Raw genomic sequence first — 23,196 nt, forward strand, 5'->3', positions numbered from 1 at the left:
ATTCTCCCCATAGTGCTAGGATTCCTTTTAAATATGCCTCAACTTAATTTCCATTCTAAGTATTATTATACTTTAGGCTCCAACATGTATTCCACTATTCCAAAGTTCTGTGTAAAATATTTCATACCCCTCAATCTGATTTCATTTTATACATCACGGAGGATGACAGAACAACAAGTGACTCGTATATAATGGCAGATTTTGCAGAATTCCTATGCTTTGGTCTTACCTATTCCAAGCGTGCATTGCCTGCACACGTCCAGCAATGCTTCAGGTTATGGTGGACACAGAAGAGCTCTAGTGCTTCTCTTCACAACATGTCAGATCAAGCTAGTGCTCTAGAACTTGGATCTGTGAAGCCATGACAGAAATACGAGTAGTAATACACATAACAAAGGAATTAGTTCAAATAAAATTGTGTGTTAATTTTTCTGAAGACTGTGTAGTCCCTGGTGGTTTGCTGGTTGCTTTCTTGGTGATGCAGAAATCAACCTGCCTTGTGAATGATACTAAAGTTCACCTGGTAATTGGGATTGTTTTTTCTATCTTCATTTTCAACCCACCAACGCTGTTTTTTATTGTCAAAGACGTGAATGTTGACTGCTCTCGTCAGTGCACAGTTACAGCGAAACCCTTTTCCATCCAACCCTATGACACCTGTTTCAACGTCTTAACTGTTGTAACGGCTGATGTTCACAACCTTGAAAGATTTTACTGTACGAACCCCTCCTCCGAGCAAGCTCTGTTCCTTCCCATCCCCTCCCCCACCCCCCACTCTTCGGCTTCTTTTTCTTCTCCTTCCCTCTGGGAAACAAGGACTTCTTTTATAAAGTGGCTGCACTTTATTGCTCTCCTCTCTTTTCTTATCATCTGCCTTCTGTCACAGCCCAGCTGGGAACTGATTGAAGGAAAAAAGTGAGAGCTGGAATTGTTTCAAGTCATTTTCTTCCAAACCCCAGGACACCCCAGGAACTGATTCATATACTTCTCACTTCCTTGCAACCTTCTCTCATCTCTTTCAAGCACTAGTCTAAAACCACAGAACAGCATGTGGCAGCCTGTCAAAGGAAACACGTGGCCCCAAACCCCATTATCACTATGACATTTGATGCCCTCGACAGGGAGACTAATGTATTGCCTTTGCCAACACTTGTCTAGTCAGAAAAATTATAAAATGTAATCAAATTATCCATCTTAGTCTGTGAGCTGTATGTTACCTGTCTTCTACTGTAATTAAATGGGATGCACACACTGAAATAAAGGAGATCAAAAAATAAAAAAATAAAAAAAAAAATGAGATCAGCCAGGTATCAGTGAGTCTCATGTTCAAGTCTGTTTAGGGCTCCTCAGATGAACATTTGCCTTTTTCCATCTTCAGTGTAAGAAGTAAATTGGTTATGATGAAGGGAAAGTACAGGGGTTATAGCCAAGAATTCTAAGCATGGAAGAGCAAAGATGAGACGGTATCAGACGGGCTATCATCTTCAACCTGCCATCTTTTGCAGCACAGAGAAGCTAGTGACTCCCAATGCCAAGAACCAGTACTTTGAATATAAACTAAAGGGACGGGGGGTGGGAGGTTGGGGTACCAGGTGGTGGGTATTATAGAGGGCACGGATTGCATGGAGCACGGGGTGTGGTGCAAAAATAATGAATACTGTTATGCTGGAAATTAAAAATAAATAAATAAATAAATAAAAGAAAAAAAAAAAAGAAAAAAAAATAAATAAACTAAAAGGGATCTTTCTATTAATCATATTACTATTAACACCAAGACTCTAAAACACAGGTATGGGGGACATGCATGTGTCCATATAGTGGGAGTAAATTGGAGTAACTATGGAGCCATGAAAGCCAAGAACCCAAAAGCATGAATATAAAATCATGGTAGAGTTGATCAAGGGTCTGCAGGTCTCCGAAGGTGGATAAGCTTTGGACATTTCTGTCAACTACACAGCACCAACAAAAAAAGTGAGGTTAGCATTACTATGAAAGAAAGAAACCAAGTAAAGATGCACGTTATCAAATTATATTTGTGTTTTTGTCTATCATCTCTTTTTTATTCCCTAGATCTAAGGGGAAAGCTGTCAAAATTCATTATAGGCTTGAGCTCGGCTTTGTTGTAGAAAGTGATGAGCAGTTTTAACTGTGGGTATTGCTTTATGGGAAACTTTTACTGGGTTTTTAAACTTCAGCGGTCAGAGTTGTCACTCTGCCTTTGTAAGGAATGAACAAGACTACAGCGCTTTCCCGGTTTTATAATTTGGGTGGATTAGAAGCACAGTTACTGTCCAGCATTTTCAGAAGGAAGAAAAATAAGGTGATGAATGCTAAACACTGAGAAGTCTTCTCTACATGTAGAGGCAGGAATTATAAAACTGTTGACATTTTGGGCATTGCAATTGTTTCCATACACCAGGAAAAAATAAAAATAAAAAACTACTACCTATTAACATGGTTTATTATACTTCCCTAGTTTATAAATAACCTAGTAGTAAAACATCTGATAAATTTTATTGCAATAGTAAGGCTGAGTTGAAGTTTCACACTTTCATGGAAATCCCTACTTTCTCCTGGTAATTCTTCATCTTCTCATTACTTCAGAATTTTGAGTTCATGGATTGTTACTAATTTGCCTAGTGTATTGACCATTCCTACTTTTTGTTTGATTGGTTGGCTGGGTGGCTGGCTGGTTTTGGTTTTATTTAAGAAACAAAGCTTCATGAATTTCAGATGGTCTACTGGTCTGTTTTAGCAAAGGAGTATTTCCCCCACTGCCCTGGCAGCAAGGGGCAGTTATGTGACTGAATTTGAATCATCAGGAAATGGGCAGAAATGATGATTGCAATTTCCCAATCACATTATTAGAAATCCCCATCTCTCTTTCCTATTCCTATTCCTTGAATGCAAATATGTTGCTGGGGAGATAGCTTTTCACCTGTTCATGTAGCAGGAGAAACACCTTGAAAAATACTCCAACAATCTCAGGAAACCTAGTCCTTGTTTTTGGCTTTCTTGATACAGCAATTCAGCTTATATCCAATCTATTACATTTGTTTTACTTTTCTTAAAATGCTTTACTATTTTGTTTAATATACATAAAGATTTAAAGATAAAGTCCCAGTGACTGAATTCCAAAATTCACAAAAGTACTGAGACAATAAAAATTTTTTTAATCAATTAACAACCACCTAGGAAATTTATCGTGATAACTAGGAATTCTCAACTCCCCAAAGCTTAAATTTCTTTACTTACAAAATGTCCCAGAATACTCAGCTGCGAAATACATGATTTCACTTGACTGATTGGTATCCCTCAAAATTATCAAGGGAGATTTTTCAAAACACACATTCAGTAAACTTTCTCAGATATATTGATAGGAATCTGTAAGAGGGGTATACATTAGTGATTCTGATACATACCAGAGTAAATTTTTACAAATCCTGTGCCTTGCCTAAGAAGAACGCTCCTGCTAATTAAATTAATGGATTATGTGCGTCCTTGCAAATGCCTGTCTGATAATGCTGTGGCCAAAAGCAATGGTTTTTAAATTGTCACTGAGAAGTCTGGGTGCATCTACAAGACAGAGCAATCAGTGGTAGCAATACCAGGGGTAAAACGTATGCAAAAACAAGAAATAAGGGGAACTTTACCCTCAGAAGGTGCTTTCCAGGGCTTAGGAGACAAAATAGGCAAACATAGCTGTAACTGACCATTGGAAATCCTTTCACGGACTTTCAAACACCAGTCTTCCTATTATTAGCCTGTGTCTTTCCAATGTAGCTCGTACCATTTTTAATGCCCAAATACATGAGAGGCACCATTGCTCTATGGTCAGGTAAAAAGGGCCAAAAACAGCAAACAAATACGAATTTAACTATATAGGAATGTAGTCTCTTGTACAGTTATAATCTAGTAGAATATTCAAGCACTTCTTTTTGATAAAATTATATCATATTCAAGATGATAAAGACACCAGGTAAAATTCTGTCAAGTATATAATAAACTTATTATTTCTTTCTTATTCCTGGGAACATAATTCTTTTCATCTGCCAAAGAATAAGAACCCATCTACTTCTCCATAAAACATGAACATTTGGCAAGATATAAAGTAATTTATAAAGATTGCATTAAGGAGATTGAAGACTTCTGCTCGGATGATGGAGAACCCAAAAGTGTATTTATGCAAGCTTCAAATTCAAGGAAATTGCTGGTACATGCGATTATGTTTACACATAGAGCATCCAAACTGGAATTCATCTTGAGCAGAATTCTTCTTACAGAATAAAGGAAGTCAACCCCGAGTCAATGAGAGATAAAATATGGAAGAGGAAAGAAGAGGACAAATTTTCCCAAGTAAAATAAAAGATTGAAAAATTATAGATAACCTCAAAGAAGACATTCAATTTTACAAAAACTGATGCATGAAAAAGAAAAAAAAATATCACAGTGACCAATTTGTCAGTTTTTCATCAGAGAACCTGGCACCAAGTGTGTTGTCAATGAACATTAGCTTTCTCCTCCTACCCATCCTCTCTCTCCTATCATTCCTTAAACTTTAGCTCCTAGTACTGCCTCCTTTGGTTTTTGCCTTGATGAGGACAAAGGAAGCTTTTTGTGAGCTCTACATGTAGTAATTCATTACAAGATTACGTTGTTACCAGGTTCCCTCACACTCTCTTCCCATAGAACTAACCACAAACACATCTTCTATTCCTGCAGTTAATGCCCCCATGCATACAACTAGATTCCACTTCTTTTTTTTTTTTAAAGATTATTTATTTATTTATTTGACAGAGAGAGATCACAAGTAGGCAGAGAGGCAGGCAGAGAGAGAGAGAGAGGGGAAAGCAGGCTCTCTGCTCAGCAGAGAGCCCAATGCAGGACTCGATCCCAGGACCCTGGGATCATGACCTGAGCCGAAGGCAGCGGCTTAACCCACTGAGCCACCCAGGTGCCCCTAGATTCCACTTCTTTTCCTATTTTCCGGGAGGTCTCTTTCCCACTAGTGTCCTCCATCACGGATCTACAGTATTTTCTCTTCCTTGTATTTCCTCCCCCATCTCCTTTTATTTAAGCCTCTCCTTCCCAAGAACACTATGGTTTCTTCCTCATCCTGTTTAATGCCCTTCCATTCCATGCCAGACTTATTACATACTGGTTCCCTTCCCAGTGCTTCTAAATATTTCTACTTCCTTGAAGTTCATTTTCTGAACAGATATTTATAAAACTATTACCCCTGGGGCAACTGGGTGGCTCTGTCGATTGAGTATCCAACTCTTGGTTTCAGTTCAGGTCATGATCTAAGGGTCATGGGATCCAATGCCCAGTCTCCACACTCAGTGGGGAAACTGCTTTAAGTTTCTCTCCTTCTGCACCCCCACTCCACTAGCATTCTCTAAAATAAATCTTTAATAATCAAACTATTATCTCAAATTCAACAATGATCTTTCATAGTCTATTTAACTTTTCATAGTCTCTTTAACTTTTCTTTCTTTTTTTTAAAGATTTTATTTATTTATTTGACAGACAGAGATCACAAGTAGGCAGAGAAGCAGGCAGAGAGAGAGAGAGGGGGAAGCAGGCTCCCTGCTGAGCAGAGAGCCCGATGCGGGGCTCGATACCAGGACCCTGGCATCATGACCTGAGCCGAAGGCAGAGGCTTTAACCCACTGAGCCACCCAGGTGCCCCATATTTAACTTTTCTATAGCATTTAGCTCAAGTCTAACCCTTGAGTCCTTTGATTTTTAAGGCTTTTTTCTTAGTGTTTCAGTTTTTTTTGCAAGGATGTAAGTTAAATGAATACACTTAAAATACTTAGAACAGTACACAAGTATAGAAACTGCTTGTTGTGTTTTTATTTCTTCAGTTCTAATGTCTGAAGTGTCCTGTTTTCCATGTCAAGATCCTAAGTCTAAGATACTGTCCTTCTGCCCATCTTAGCATTCAAATGGCAATGTATTCCTTTTCCTAATCTTCAGGGCATATCATTTCCAAATACATCTTTCATCTTCCCCTCTTCTGCCTGCAGACTGTATTTTTTTTTTTCCCACTGTTTCAAACAGTTTAATTCAATAAAGATGCCACCATTTACAAGAGGTAGTATCCTTTATAGAATTCAGTTTTAATGTCGATCTCCCTATGAATACATTAATAAAGTCCTTAGAAAGAATCAACTAGGTTTTCTCTGTCTTGATTCTCTTTAGATCTTCCTTTCCCTTGTCTACAAGCTCTTATGCATGTATTTAGATCCCATGGAAATAGTTTACTTGTTTCCTAGTATTATGGAGAATTTCCATTCTCATAAAAACTATTCATTAATTGCAATAAATAGTAACTACTAACATTTATTACTGCTGTTTCAAGTATTGTTCCCAGTTCATAAATCATTGTATTATTCCTTTTAGTCTTTTTTTTTTTTTTAAAGGTTCTTCCTTTCTTTTTTTTTTATTTTTTTTTTATTTTTATTTCCAGCATAACAGTATTCATTATTTTTGCACCACACCCCGTGCTCCATGCAATCCATGCCCTCTATAATACCCACCACCTGGTACCCCAACCTCCCACCCCCCGTCCCTTCAAAACCCTCAGATTGTTTTTCAGAGTCCATAGTCTCTCATGGTTCACCTCCCCTTCCAATTTCCCCCAACTCCCAGGAAATGACAGATGCTGGCGAGGATGCGGAGAAAGGGGAACCCTCCTACACTGTTGGTGGGAATGCAAGCTGGTGCAGCCACTCTGGAAAACAGCATGGAGGTTCCTCAAAATGTTGAAAATAGAACTGCCCTATGACCCAGCAATTGCACTATTGGGTATTTACCCTAAGGATACAAACGTAGTGATCCAAAGGGGCACATGCACCCGAATGTTTATAGCAGCAATGTCCACAATAGCCAAACTATGGAAAGAACCTACATGTCCATCAACAGATGAATGGATCAAGAAGATGTGGTATATATACACAATGGAATACTATGCAGCCATCAAAAGAAATGAAATCTTGCCATTTGCGACAACATGGATGGAACTAGAGCGTATCATGCTTAGCGAAATAAGTCAAGCAGAGAAAGACAACTATCATATGATCTCCCTGATATGAGGAAGTGGTGATGCAACATGGGGGCTTAAGTGGGTAGGAGAGAATAAATGAAACAAGATGGGATTGGGAGGGAGACAAACCATAAGTGACTTTTAAGCTCACAAAACAAACTGAGGGTTGCTGGGGGGAGGGGGTTTGGGAGAAGGGGGTGGGATTATGGACATTGGGGAGGGTATGTGCTTTGGTGAGTGCTGTGAAGTGTGTAAACCTGGTGATTCACAGACCTGTACCCCTGGGGATAGAGTATTATGCCTCCATCAGAAAGGATGAATACCCAACTTTTGTAGCAACATGGACGGGACTGGAAGAGATTATGCTGAGTGAAATAAGTCAAGCAGAGAGAGTCAACTATCATATGGTTTCACTTATTTGTGGAGCACAACAAATAGCATGGAGGACATGGGGACTTAGAGTGCAGACTGTATTTTCAATTGCCCACCTGACTCTTTCACTTCTGTGTCATGTCAGCTATGGAAACACATCATATGCCAAACTGAAATACTCTTTGCCCCCAAACAGCTGTTCTTAATCATACAGATCTGAAGTCTTTTTTTTTTTAATTTTCTTGTTATCTATATTCAGAAATTCAGTGTGTAACCTAAGTCTACTGACTCTTATTTCCACATATCTAGGAGTTGTTCCTTTCTCTCCATTTCTATAATTCAAATCTAAATCAGACCTTACCTTCCTTGGAGCAATAGTCACATTCTTTTCAATGCTACTCCCGTCCCCTCCAAGCCCTTCAATAATATATTACTGTCAAACCATTATTTCTCAAACATATCTGTCATGGTCATTCTTGCTAGAAACCATGATTCAGTCTCTACTTCGTATTTTGTGTTTTCCATTTGCAGGACTCTGTACCTCTACAACATTTCCTCTTACTATACCAAGGCCTGCTTCCTGTGCCCTACCCACAATTGCGTTCTTTCTTCTTTCCTTATCCAGTTTTACACAATGCCCTGTGTGATCCCCTTCATGTGTATTCACGCTTTCTCCCCTGCCTTCTAGTAAATTCTATTCGACTCCTTCCCAGTTTTTTCCATAAAGTCTTCCCAACTCCCACAGCATTTTGTTGCCTTCGAATCTCCCAGCATTTGTCCAAGGAAACATTGGGCAATTCTGCACAGGTTTTAGCTTCCCTGATGCACTGGACATTCCATATTCAGCAATTCATCACTTTGTGTTAAGTACTGATCTTGCTTTGTGGGCTTGTTTAAAACACAGAAACCAGGGGTGGCTGAGTGGCTCAGTGGGTTAAGTCGCTGCCTTCAGCTCAGGGCATGATCTCAGGCTCCTGGGATCGAGCCCCACATCGGGCTCTCTCCTCAGCAGGGATCCTGCTTCCCCTCTCTCTCTCTGTCCACCTCTCTGCCTACTTGTGATTTCTCTCTGTCAAATGAATAAATAAAGTCTTTTAAAAAATAAATAAAACACAGAAACCAAAGTGAAAAATGATTAAATGATAGCAGATCACATGTGAGAGAGGACTTATTTAAAAGGAATAGGAGAAGCACCTCGGTGGCTCAGTGGGTCAAAGCCTCTGCCTTCGGCTCAGGTCATAATCCCAGGGTCCTGGGATTGAGCCCCTCATTGGGCTCTCTGCTTAGCAGGGAGCCTGCTTCCTCCTGTCTGTCTCTCTCTGCCACTCTACCTACTTGTGATCTCTGTCTGTCAAAAAAATAAATAAAATCTTAAAAAAAAAAGGAATAGGAGATTGTTGTTTATGAATATGTTCAGTTTTTAGTAATTCAACAAACTGCACATTAATGTGTGATTTCCTTTTTATTATTTTTTTAAAGAGGGAGAGGAGCAGAAGATGAGAGAGAGAGAGAGAATCTTAAGCAGGCTCCATGCCCAACACAGAGCCCAATGCAGGGCTTGATCTCACGGTAGTGAGATCATGACCTGAGCCAAAATCAAGCATCAGATGTTTAACTGACTGAGCCACCCAAGTGTCCCACCTTTCTGTATTTTGACAAAAAGTTAAAAATTAAAATAAAGAGATTAGGAAAAAATTATTCAAAACACACGCAGAAAATTTATCTGTGTCCCAGTATTACCTAGACTCAGTCCTGGAAATAAAATGTGGGAAAATAAGAATCCTTTAGAGTCAAAAGGAATGCCGGGAATAGAGTATAAGAAATTTACCAGTGTCTGCCAGGAACTGACCTGGTCAGTAGAGACACTGATTACTACTTGCATCTATCCTTATTGTGGGGAAGCATCATTCCTTCAAGCTGTATCTCAACTTAAAAGAGATGGCCCCTAAATCCATCCACTTTCCTTTGCTCTGGCTGGTTCTATGTGTGCCAAAGCCATCTATTACGAACAAATTGGGTTTCCCACATATATTGATGTCCAAAAGTGACATGCTGAGAAGACACTTGGTATCCATTATAGATTGCACTAGATGGATCTTCCTTTATAAATAAGCTGGATTCTGGTTTACAAATCCATGTCTTCAGAGTCTGATTACTGTGAATCCATTCATCAACATGTGAACTTAAGAGTGCTGTTAACTAAGGGAAGAAAAAAAAAAAAAAGAGGGAGGACAACATAGCAGTGCAGAAATCATGTTCTCTTAGCAATACCAGAATATAAAGTAGAAACCCAGGTATCGGTAAAAATATGCGTACTTACATTTTATTATTAAATTATTAAGTTGAAATGGGCACCAGCTGAGGACTAATCTTGGCCTGACAATTCTTGGTCTGACATACTATAAAATCCTGGCACTCAACTTCTTAAAAACCTACTAATTTTCCCCATGCACCACACACGTTTCCTTAGCATCTTACCAGGAAATATATTCAATAGTTAATCCAATGAGGGAAGAGAATGCTCTGATCAGAACTCGGACTCTAATGATACTTGATTTCTAAAAGTACTTATCAACTCCTCTTTCACTTTTTTTTTGGGGGGGGGGGGGAAGGGTGGGTAATCAAATTATGAAAGACCATATCTATAATCTATTTTGGAACTGTCACAAGTAATTGACTAGGAAAGTATCCACCCCACTCCCTTTCTACCCAGGGAATGCCTTTATCTTTCTATTCACATTATTGCCCCTATTTTTCATGTAAAAGAAAATAAGCTTGTGAAAAAGCAAGAAAGTGCGTATTCAAGCCGATCAAGCAAAACCTTCTTAAAGACTTGGGACTTTCCCGGGCAGTTAATGAAGAGCTTCTGAAGGGTTCAAAGTAAAGCAGGAGGGAGCAGCATGTTTAGGGTTGTGTCTTCAACAAATTCAGCTATCATGTGGAACATGAATTTGAAGTAAAGATAACTGCAAAGCAAAGAAGAATGTAATAGCCCATAAGACTTGAAACCCTAAGATAAAGAACAGTAGAAATTACTAATACCCAAGGAAAACTAGAAAAAAAACAGTGAAGAATGAAAGTCAGCAGTCCTGATTGACTATAAGTAAAAGGCCTTTTTTCAAGCTTGCATTCTAAGTTTTGTGCTTGATTACTGAAGTACAGTAGAAGAGAACGCAGGAGAAGTCAGTGTAGGAGGGGAGATAAGGAGTTCAGTCTGCACATGATAACTTGGGGGTCAAAAGTATATGAGTCAAAAGAGGTCAAAAGAGACCGCCAGTCTCTGGTGGAGACTGCCAAGAAACAATTGAATCTATTATTGTGAGGCTTAGGAGTTTGCAAATAAAAGCTAATGGTGGAATAAATGAAGTTAGGTAAAATTAGTGTGAAATGCAGAAAAAAAGGCAAAAGAACCAAGACCCAAAATGAAAGAGACAGACCAAGAAACAGGAGCCCACCTGGGACTGCAATTCGGAATTGCTAAGGTCCATCCTGCCACCACATGGGCGACATGTGTAAGACAAATTCAGGGACCATATAGAGTAACCACATAATTCATGATCTAAAATAAGACAATTTCATCCAAGAACAAATGCTTAACAGGCTTCCAGGAAAACAGATCTGAAGTATTCCAGACAAACCAGAACCTATGGTCACTTGCCAAGAAATATAGGTAAGTAGACTCATCAATTGAACATCTGGACACACACTTTAATTCAGTTTATCAAAATTGGTAATTGACTAGATCACCTTAGAGTAGGGCTTATCCCTCTTAAAATTTAGGGGAACTTCAGAGGAACACTGTGAAAATAAAATTCTGTTATCCAGGGTCCTCTCACATGAAGCAATAGTGCCCACAAGGTTAGGACTAGAGGATGAAAAGACGACCATTGGATTCACAGGAAGCCTTTGGTATTGCCAGTTCTGATGGAGGCATAATACTCCTTAGGGATTTCTGATAATGGAATGTTAACATAATTTTTCATGCTTGGACAAAATATGCACGACATATAATCATTACAAATATTAACAAATTTTCCTAGAGTGTAACCTACCAAATCAATCAAGTCATTCATAAAATTCTTTAACTGTGTCTTATGGGTTAAGACTTTCAAGGCAAAGATAACACATGGATTAAAATCATTTGAGAGCTTCTATTAACAATATTAGTGATCAAGAGTGTGAATCATAATACAGAAGCTTGGCAACTGCTTCCACTGGTTTAAGTCTTTAAATTAAAGTTCTAATCTTTGGTTTTCCTGTTCTAGCATGTTACATAAGACTTACCTATTATTATCATCTAGCTCTTATTTGTATTCTGATGTTAGGTTATAGCTATGAGGCAATACAATTGAGGGCAGAATGTTTTGATGACTGCCCTGGTGAGATCTCTCTCGAGGCATCTGTATGCCAGGGGGATCATAGCAGTCTTGGGCAGGCAGCAATGAGAATGCACATAAAGGAGCAAAAAACCAGAGGAGTCTCAACAAGTCTAGTTTCAGAATGAGATACGACACGTAGAACTAAGTAACACTGGATGGGTCACATAAGCTCTCTGGCCATCAGTGATCTTCCAGACAATGGCAACTTTCCAGAGTATCAGACATGGCATTGCTGAGGTAAAATGGATTTCATGTGCAGACACTTGAGAACAGTTTCAGGGTAACAGGATACAGGGGGAAGCAAACTGTATGGTATAAAAGTTTATTAAAGACATGGAGTAAATAGCAACTTTGAGGGTTGGCAGCAAATGAAACCAGTACAGAAGCGCAGGAAGCCACAGAGACAAGAGAAGGCTTTGCAGAGATTAAAGAGAAGCCCTTCCCTTAAACGTGCTTGATGGCTTCTCAGAGCCTTCCTTCTTCATTCTGACACACAGTTCTCTCTACCAGTTCTTATCAGTCTATTAAGCCACCATATCACCACTTCCCTTAGGATTAGTCTTGAACCCCCTAAAATGACATCTTACTGACACTGTCTTTTCTCCCTTCATGGACATCTAACATTTTTTTTTTAATTTCTTTTCAACATAACAGAATTCATTGTTTTTTGCACCACACCCAGTGCTCCATGCAGTGCGTGCCCTCCTTAATACCCACCACCTGGTTCCCCCAACCTCACACCTCCCCGCCCCTTCAAAACCCTCAGATTGTTTTTCAGAGTCCATAGTCTCTCATGGTTGACCTCCCCTTCCAATTTCCCTCAACTCCCTTCTCTCCATCTCCCCATGTCCTCCATGCTATTTGTTATGCTCCACAAATAGGTGAAACCATATGATAATTGACTCTCTCTGCTTGACTTATTTCACTCAGCATAATCTCTCCAGTCCCACCCATGTTGCTACAAAAGTTGGTATTCATCCTTTCTGATGGAGGCATAATACTCCTTAGTGTATATGGACCACATCTTCCTTATCCATTCTGGACTTCTAACATTTCTGAAAGCCCTTTTCCCATCTGGAATGCTTTTATGTCCTCACACCTAGAACTTGGATCCATTCTAGCATCTCCTCAGGATACTCTAATTTAGGTCTTACACAATGCTGTTTCTGACACAGTCTAGAAGAAGCATTCACTGAATGCTGGGTGTGATAAGATGTTGATAAAAATTCTAAAGAACTCAACCAGTCTACTGAGGGTTGCGGGGGGGGGGGGGGGGGGCGTGCGGGGAGGAGGTGGGATTATGGACATTGGGGAAGGTATGTGCTATGGTGAGTACTGTGAAGTGTGAAAACCTGGTGATTCACAGACCTGTACCCCTGGGGCTAATAATACATTATATGTTAATAAAAAAAAATTTAAAATTTAAAAAAAGAACTCAACCAGTCTAACCACAATAGTGTGTATGCAAGTATATATATATAAAGCATATATATGTATATATACATACATACATATATACATGCAGTATTATAAAATGGCTAGACAGCATGTTTTGTTTCATGAATTTCTCCAAAGTTGACATACAAATGGCCAACAGACACATGAAAATGTTCAACATCACTTGGCATCAGAGAAATACAAATCAAAACCAGAGTGTGGTACAACCTGACACCAAACAGAATGGCTAAAATTAACAAGACAGGAAATGACAGATGTTGGCAAGGATGCAGAGAAAGGGGACCCCTTCTACACGGTTGGTGGGAATACAAGTTGATACAGACACTCTGGAAAACAGTATGGAGGTTCCTCAAAAAGTTGAAAATAGAGCTACCCTATGACCCAGCAATTACACTCCTAGGGATCTACCCCAAAGATAAAAATATAGTGATCTGAAGGGACTCCTGCACCCCACTGTTCAGAGCAGCAATGTCCACACTAGCCAAACTATGGAAAGAGTCCAGATGTCCACCCACAGATGAATGGATAAAGAAGATGTGATATATATACAATGGAGTATTGTGCAGCTGCCAGAAGGAAGGAAAGAAAGAAAGAGAATAAAAAAAGAAAGAAATCTTGCCATTTGCAACAACTTGGATGGAACTAGAGGGTATTAGTCTAAGCAAAATAAGTCAATCAGAGAAAGACAATTATCATATGATCTCACTCATATTTGGAATTTAAGAAACAAAATGGAGGATCATAGGGCAAGAGTGGGGAAAAAAGACAAAATCAGAGAGGTAGAAAAACCATTAGAGGCTCTTAATCGTAGGAAACAAACTGAGGGTTCCTAGAGGTGAAGGAGGTGGGGATGGGGTAACCGGGTGATGGACATTAAGGAGGGCACAGGATGTCATGAGTACTTAGGATTATTTAAGACTGATGAATCACTGACCTCTACCTCTTAAACTAGTATTATATATTTTTTTTAAATGTCTTAAAATAGACCAAAGTTCTTGGGGTTTATAGAAAAATGCAAGGAAAGTGAAGATTGGTCTGACTTAAGAACTTTAAAGACTCACTTATCATAATACTAAATGTGAAATATTAAATCCAATCCAGTTAAATGAAAATTTTTAAAGATTTGATTGTGTCCTTATTAGAACATCTTCTCTAGTAGCATAGGATTCAGACCTCTTCCTTCACTATTAGATCTACATTGCAAAAATTATCCAGCATAAATGGATAAACTTGGCTCTGACTATCCCTTATAGAAAAAGAATAAGAAATCTAATTGCATATATGTTAGATTTTTATTTTAGAATTCTTTCTATATATTTGTATGTATATATTTATGCATATATATGCACATACATATTCATATAATCTATCTATCGATATAATATAGATATAATACAAACTTACAAACTCAGGGTCATTCTATAAAATGCCTGGCCAATACTCTTCAAAACGGTCTTAACAAAAATGAGGAAAATGTGAGAAACTAGAACAGCTAAGAGGAGCCCAAGGATTTTGACAATAAAACTTATCATATGGCAGATGAAGTCCCAAAACAGGAAAAAATGGCACAGGGTAAAATAATGTGAGTTTTTAAAAAATCGCCAGACAAGACCTTTTGCCAATCTGTGTGAAGTTATCCCACAAACTACCTGAGGCAAATTCTCAAAAGCTTTAGTATTGACCAATCAATAAAAAGCCTCTGTAACTTCAAGACAAAATTTAATTCCTGAACTCTTTTACATTTTTCCTCCTCAATAAGCAGTATTTTAAATCTTCCTGAATGATTTAACATATTCGACTACGCCAGACTCTTTCCCAAGCATAAAATTGTAAAACATCAGAAACTATCTGCAGCAACGAGGTTTTGGCTCTAGTGGGACTTTTGACATTTTCCTAATAGCTTAAATAAATGCTATTTGATTGTTGAGGACCTGACTTCATGTTTACCAGGTTTAATTTTGTCCTTACTGGAGGCAAATCAATTGATTCAAAATTTTCATCTGTCTAATCAGCTCTAGTTCTTCTATAAATTCCAACGAACGGTGGACCTGTAACCATGTGATTGTTCTAATCTATCTCACCAAGCAAGTATTTTTAATGCTAGCCTCAACTATTAAAGACAACATAGACACAGCACAAAATGTTTGAATCCAGTAAGGATGAGGGCAATAAGACCTGAAGTCTCAGTCAGGCCTGGTGCCTATTTTCATATAGGCTACTAAAAATGGCTTTTACATGTCAAGATATCACATTTTTAAAGATTGTATTTATTTATCAGAGAGAGGTCACAAGTAGGCAGAAAAGCAGGCAGAGAGGGGGGAAGCAGGCTCCCTCCTGAGCAGAGAGCCGCATGAGGGGCTCCATCCCAGGACCCTGAGATTATGACCTGAGCTGAGCTGAGATCATGACCTGAGCCACCCAGGCACCCCAAGATATCACATTTTTAATTGTTACACAAATACCTGTAGAATATCCTCTGTTTGCCAACTGACCTGGAAAAACTAAAATATGACCTGATCCTTATAAAAGTTTGCTGACCCCAGCTACACTGTTTTTATAAGGAATCTTTCCTAGGACTTAGTACCTCCTTCCTGGTGGCTGTTGTTGCTGGACTGATGCCAAGAGACCTCAACTTCTAGCCATATGGCCACACTGACTGTTTCCAAAATCTCTGCAAAACACCACCGGCCTTCTAATTGGGAAAATCTATACTTCTACTGTATAGATGCCCCGATCCTAATAAAAAGTTACAGGTTGGTCTCTGGACTCTGTAGCTTTCAAATTCACAAAGATTGAGAAACAGCTCAGTTATTCCACAGGATTAGATTTTGTACACGATCTGTATTGGGCAGTCATTTTACTTGTTCAACTACAGAAGAAGCATTCACCGATGTTATCTATGTAGGAAATAAAGACAAAAGACAGAGGAGAACCATGACATCCAAGCAACTCACTCTGGGTAGTTATTAGAACCACACTTTGCTTACTAGCCATGAGCTTTTTTAAAAAAATTTTTAAATGATTTTACTTATTTATTTGAGAGAGAGAGCATGAGAGGAGAGAGATCAGCAGGAGAAGCAGACTCCCTGCTTCCTTGCTGAGCAGGGAGTCTGATGTGGGACTCGATCCCAAGACTCCAGGATCATGACCGGAGCCGAAGGCAGTCGCTTAGCCAACTGAGCCACCCAGGCGCCCCTAGCCATGAGCTTTTTTTTTTTTTTTTAATTAATTTTTTATTTTTTATAAACATATGTTTTTATCCCCAGGGGTACAGGTCTGTGAATCACCAGGTTTACACACTTCACAGCACTCACCAAAGCACATACCCTCCCCAATGTCCATAATCCCACCCCCTTCTCCCAAACCCCCTCCCCCCAGCAACCCTCAGTTTGTTTTGTGAGATTAAGAGTCACTTATGGTTTGTCTCCCTCCCAATCCCATCTTGTTTCATTTATTCTTCTCCTACCCACTTAAGCCCCCATGTTGAGCTTTTAACCATATACCCAAAGTTACGATTTTTATGTTTCAACGTCACCAAGGATCTCACCACTACAACATTGTTTTATCTACTCTTTTTTTTTTAAAGATTTTTATTGATTTGTCAGAAAGAGAGAGAGAGAGATTTGAGAGAATGAGTGGAAGGAGGGGCAGAGAGAGAAGCAGACTCCCTGCAAAGCAGGGAACCCAACTGGGGACTCAATCCCAGAACCCTGGGATCATGACCTGAGGCAAAGGTAGACATTTAACCAGCTAAGACACCCAGGCTTCCCTTTTTTGATCTAGTTCTTATAAAGCAGTGAACAACTTGGGAACTTTGGCTTGTTTGCTTAGAGATGTGCCTTTACAACGGTGCAAGGCTTAAGTCTTAATTTAGCAAAAACAGTGAGTGCTGTAATTGACAGAGCACCACAACTATCTGGGATGTGGATGGCAAATGTTTTGCAGAGATTTTGGAAACAGGTGTGTGTAACCGTCCCTCAGAACAATGTACTGACCAAACACACTTGAACATGTACCAGCAAGAGACCTCTGGGGGAGAGGATGATAAACATTCTTGAAGCTGAGCATCTGGGAATACCCTGCGGGCTCAGGGTGGCACTCAGCGTGGACGGCTGTCTGCTGCCGCTTCTTTTTTCTGTTATCTCCCCTTCTCCAGAGATCAGCTGTATTAATTAGATGATTCCTTTAAATGTGTTTACTCAACCACAAATCCTATACTACTTGATCAGACATACTTTGCTTATCTATAATCTCCTTGGACTCCTTTGTTGATTGCTATCTGTATCTAATAAATATGGGACTGAGGAGTTGTTCTGGGCAGCAGTCTGCTCCTGTTCTCTTGAAGCTGACTTATTTGTGCCTCATTCTTCTCCCATGGCCATGTGGCTAGAACTCCAGGTAGCTTACTTCAGTCCAGCAGGAGAAGCCACCAGGAATAAGGTATGGTTTTTTTTTTTAAGATTTTATTTATTTGCGAGAGAGAGAGAGAGAGAGAGAACACGAGAGAGAAAGCATGAGAAGAGGGAGGAGAGAGGGAGAAGCAGACTCCCTGCTGAGCAGGGAGCCTGATGCTGGACTCGATCCTGGGACTCCAGGATCAGGACCCGAGCCAAAAGCAGTTGCTTAACCCACTGAGCCACCCAGGTGCCCCAGGAATGAGGTTCTGAGTCCTAGAAAAGATTCCTAGTAAAAACATTGAAGTTCTATAGCCAGCTCTTAAAAACCACACAGCTCCCCATGATCTTCAGCTAGGACCAGTTTCCCAAAGGTCATATCAAAGCGGTGAACCAACTCTACACTGATATCAGGTAAAATGTTTAAAAAAAAAAAAAAACTCAAGTTATAGGACTGGGACTCCAATTTTAATTAACCAACAACTTCCCAACACGTATGTCCTGACAGTTTATATTATTAACAGACACAGTCATGTTTATAATTTAAATAGACTTACTTGGGGCCAGGAATATAAAAAGGTGAACCTTTTTTTTTTTTTTTTAAAATAAGGTAACAATGAAGGCTGAAATGGTTTCATTTGGAAAATCTGCTGGGTCTGTTTTATATACATAATTAAAGAGTCAACCTTCAAAAAAAAATAGAATAGATTAATTCTCAATGAAAGATAACATCATTTTAACAGGGAGATTGGGTGGCTCAGTCAGCTAAGCATCTGCCTTTGGATCAGGTCATGAACCCAGACTCCTGGGATCAAGTTCCACATCAGGATCCCTCAGCAGGGAGTCTGCTTTTCCCTCTCCATTTACCCCTTCCCCCTGCTTGTGCTTTCTCTCTCTCTCACATGTGGTCTCTATCAATAATATTGAAAAAAAAATTTTTTTTGAGGATACTTTGTATCTTTAACTGTTTTCATACCTTTGGAAAACAATATACCATAAATACAAAGTGAAGACATCAAATTGATTTTTACTGCCATACATGAGGTAATCAACTTTATTCATGTAAACTAGCCAAGATCAGAACCAATACAAGGAAAAAAAAAAACAACTTCAAAATGAAGTTTAATTTGATAATTTCCTCAAAGGTCACAGATTATATCACTATATGCTCATTTAGTCAACCATCAATTTCAGTATATGTGAAACTGGTAATAGCAAATCTTTTCCAAGTGCTCTTATACACCTAAATGTTTTTTTATTACCCATGTCTATAAAACAGAATGAGGAGAAAATCATTCAGGAGACAAGTTGCTCATATGGGCAAGTAAACTATAAGGGACCTTGTCAAACTTTAACCATTGTTTACTGTTGAATTGTCCATGACAGTTGGTGCCTCGTTTGGTATAATACTTCATGGAATGTGTCCCTGCCTTTTGATAAGTACAAAAGTGGTCATTAACCGCAAAGAAACAATCAACTCGCCAACAGAGTGCTGTTCAGAATCTTAACAGAATTAAAATAAACACTCAAGCAGAAAATATCACAAGATAGAAGGCAGAGTGCCACCTTCTGTTTTCCACAGAAATGCTAGATCTGTTTACCAAAAAAGAATATAAAGAAAGAAAAGAGACAGAATAACCAAGTCTTTTGCTCCAGGAGGGATCATAATGGAGTTAACTAAAACATTCCAAGAAAAAAAAAAAAAAAAGATTCCAGCTTTGGAAAAATTATTGCCAGTTTCTGAAAAATGCTTCATTCATACTGAAAAAAAGGGGGGAAAAATCAAAGTTTAGTTTCATGATTTCATGAGAAGAACATGAGTCCATGTAAACCTGTTTTTCCATAAATAAAATAGGACAATACCTTCCTTTGAGTATCAGACAGTTTAAAGACACCATAAAAATGATCATTATGTCACCACTATGTCACAGCTAGAATTCCTCATGTTTATGATCCCCACCCCCCTAAGATACCTGTTTTTTCCTTTGTCTGTAGTATCTTTTAAATTAAATAACGTCCATTCCTGCAAGTAATAGATAGGATAGGTATCATATTTTCTGAAGTTCAGACTTAAGCATCAATGGTTAACTGAAGAATATGTAAGGCAGGTGTATTTACCTTTATCCCATAAAACCTGAAAGAGGAAACAGTGTTTCATGATGATTTTAATGAACTGAGAGAAAAAAAAAATACTCTTTACACAGAAAAACACTCATTCAAATGCAACTTCTTTTAACTGTGTAATCATCAAGGTCATAGCTGTGGTTACAAAAGGGCTTTAGAAATAATTAGATTGCTCTTTTTGAAATAAAACTTTCGATTGGTGATACATGTGATACTATATTTAGCAACAAGAGAGCAAAGGGTGTGTTTATATCACTTGTATTTAATTACCTATATTTTCCCTTTTGCTGTGTGTTACTGTGAGTTAGTACTATCCATGGCCAGAATATCCAGTGGCCATTGTGTATGCTCAGCTGTTGATGTACAGTGGTCAAAATAGAAAAGGACTGCTCATTTACTAAAAGCAGAAGATACTGAAATGCCCTGCAGGTCAGAGAATAAGGTTTGTTTCGTTTTTGTTTTTTTAAATCACACTTTTGTTTCTTTCTATTAAGTATTGCAGAATGTGTATTTCTTTGTGAACAAAGGATCATTCTAGGTAGTATTTCTTAAAGAAACATTAAGAAAAAGTACTGGAGGATTAGAAGGTATTTCAAATTCAAAAACAAGTTTTAAATCCTTTGTGGTTATTTTACCTCTTACATATGCAGCTATGTCCCGTCTCTTTACAGAGCAGAATCCTTACATCAAACACAGTAACTGATCTTCCTTAACCAATCAAATAATAGTTTTAGGTTTTACAAAAAGTGGCTTCAACATAATCCCAAGATTGTCAGCCTGGTTTTATGAGAGCAAAAGGAACAAGGGAACTCAAGTGTATAAAAAGACATTGAAAATAATTTCCATAGCTACTGTACCACAAAATATTTTAACAATCCTTACTTCGTTTAAACACAGAATATACCTCCCACCCCTTTCCCTCCAACCCACCCATGAAAATAAAAGTAAAATATCATTAAGAGGAAAAAAAGGCATGAAGGATTTTATTATAAAAGACTAAAAAGAATTAAGGTCAACAGCAGAAAGGAAATAGCAATTTGGAAGATGAAAGGCAGATGGATATGAAAAAACCCAAAATGCCCACCAAAAAAAAGGGAAAGTGTGGTCTAAGTCAAGCCATGGCACACTCCCACAGCAACAGAATGGACGAAATGTAGCTTCTCAGAACAGCATGGACAAATTTAATGATCCTGAAATGCAACACAGTAGTTCAAGACTCAAGTGATGATGTATTATCATCTGCATCTGTTGACAGCAAATTTAAAAAATGGGGGAAACTAAAATATATTGTTTAGAAAAGCATTTATGGCTAGTAAAAAGAAGAGAATAATTAATAAATACATCGGGAGAATGGTTACCTTTGAAAGAGAAGTTGGTAAAATCACAAAGGAGATCCTGAGATGACCTTGGAGCCAGCAACGTAGGATTTGTTGACCCAAGAGACAGTTATACCATTATCACTTCAAACTAGGTTATAAAACACATGGATACTTTCTATTACTCTCTGTGGGTGTGTATGTCTGTTATTTAAAGGCTTAAAGCAAAGGAGACAAAAAACAAAGATCTAAGAAACCGAAGCAAACCAAAGCAATGGCTTCAAAATAACAAAAAATTAATAATGATAACTTTTCTTTTCCAACGTGGAATTCTATACCCAGCTATTTGTCAACCATGAAAGTAGCATCAAGACATTTCACACATTCCAGGTCTCCAAAAAGTCCTCTTAGAAAGCTCCTGATATTTCAAACACGAAGCAAACACCAACCACCGCAGTCCCTCTGAGGAAAATGAGCACTTGTAGGAGATGGGCTTCAGTTCGCCCGAGAAAAGCAAGAAATAGCCCCGAAAATATACACACTGAATTTAAAGATAACCAATATTGCGATGGAAAAGTTGAGAAGGGAAAAACAAAAAGAAAATTACATCTTTACCTTTAGCTGTATGAAGTCCACTGGTAACATGTTTTGGTTCCGTACTGCTAATAAGAAAAATGACTATCAATTCAGCGGTTTAAATAAACATTAACTTAGAAACTTACAGTTCTGGAGTGCAGAGGTCCAAAACGTGTCTCTCACTACGTCAAACCGAAGGTGTGCAGCACGTCAGTGTGTCTTGCTGGAGGGAAAAGCCAGTTCTCTTGGCTTTCCCAGCTTGGGGAGTTGGGGGGGGGGGGGGTAGGCACGCCTCCAGCTTCAAAGCCAGGAACAAGTGTTTGTCTTTCCCACAACCCATCACTCTAATGAGGAATCTCTAGGACCCTCTTCTACATTTAAAGGAAACTGTAATTACATTAGCCCCACCTGGATAACCAGACTCCTCTCCTAATCCTAGAGCCAGTCGTTTAGAACCTGTAATTCCATCCATTCCCTCACCTGTCCCTTGCCACTTTCAACACGTTCACGATTTCTGGAGATTAGGAAGTATATTTGGAGGCCATTATTCTGCCTATCACAATATACAAAACTGAAAACCAAGCATGTTCTTTTGGATGATAGAGGCAAATGCCAAAAGAACCAAACGGAAAATGTTGAAATGTTTGTGTCTACAGAGAAAAACTTGGGGGTGGTGAGGGAAAGAGCAAGGGATGAAGGTATTTAATCACAAGACTTGTAAAATTATTTGATTTTATAATTATGAACAGATACTACTTTCCTTAAAAAAAAAAAGAAGTATTTATAGTTCTGTTTCTCTTGTTCTGTAGCCATCAGAGGCGTGTACTAAATAAACTTTTGAAGTCATTATCACAAACAAGTTTCAAATGTGAGGACTTTGATTTGCAAAAGTGAGAGCTTTTGTTGACAGGGAAAAAAAGCTCCTGGAGTCTGAAAGAGAGCACCTGAAGGAAGTTCAGCACGGGGGTGTGTTTTTGTCATAATATTCTCCAGACAAAAGTGTAAGGAAAAGTCAGGAGGCCAGGTGAGAGTCATGTGGCTAGGAGGGAAAAAGGGAGTTAGATCGGTTTTTAAGTTCTAGGACAAGCCACTAAATCTGGTGGGGAAGGGAGAGGAGGTATATGGGAAGAAGAAAATTAGCAAAAACATTTCCAGTCCCATCCAGTCTCCACACCAGGGAAATTTGTGCAAGTACAAGCAAGGTCTAAACCATCCATCTCTTGTCCTGTGATAAAGAGAAACCTGTTCTAGCTGCTATCTGGTGAATGCCTTCCATCAATGCTCTTGGATTGGCCAGGAGAAGTGACATGAATTAATGCCCCATTACTTTCCTGAACCTTATGAACTGCTCCATGGTGACACTCCCACTCAGGACACTCCTATGTCCCCTCAGTTAGACTAAAGCATCCACATTACCCTATTGCAGCCTCTGGAGATTAATTTTTCATATCCTGCCTCATCCTTGTATACATATGACAATCTTACTTTGTTTAGTCTTCTATCATAATGGTTGCCACCGACTGCAT

This window comes from Mustela erminea, chromosome 3 (assembly GCF_009829155.1).
Source record: "Mustela erminea isolate mMusErm1 chromosome 3, mMusErm1.Pri, whole genome shotgun sequence".
NCBI lineage: Eukaryota > Metazoa > Chordata > Mammalia > Carnivora > Mustelidae > Mustela > Mustela erminea.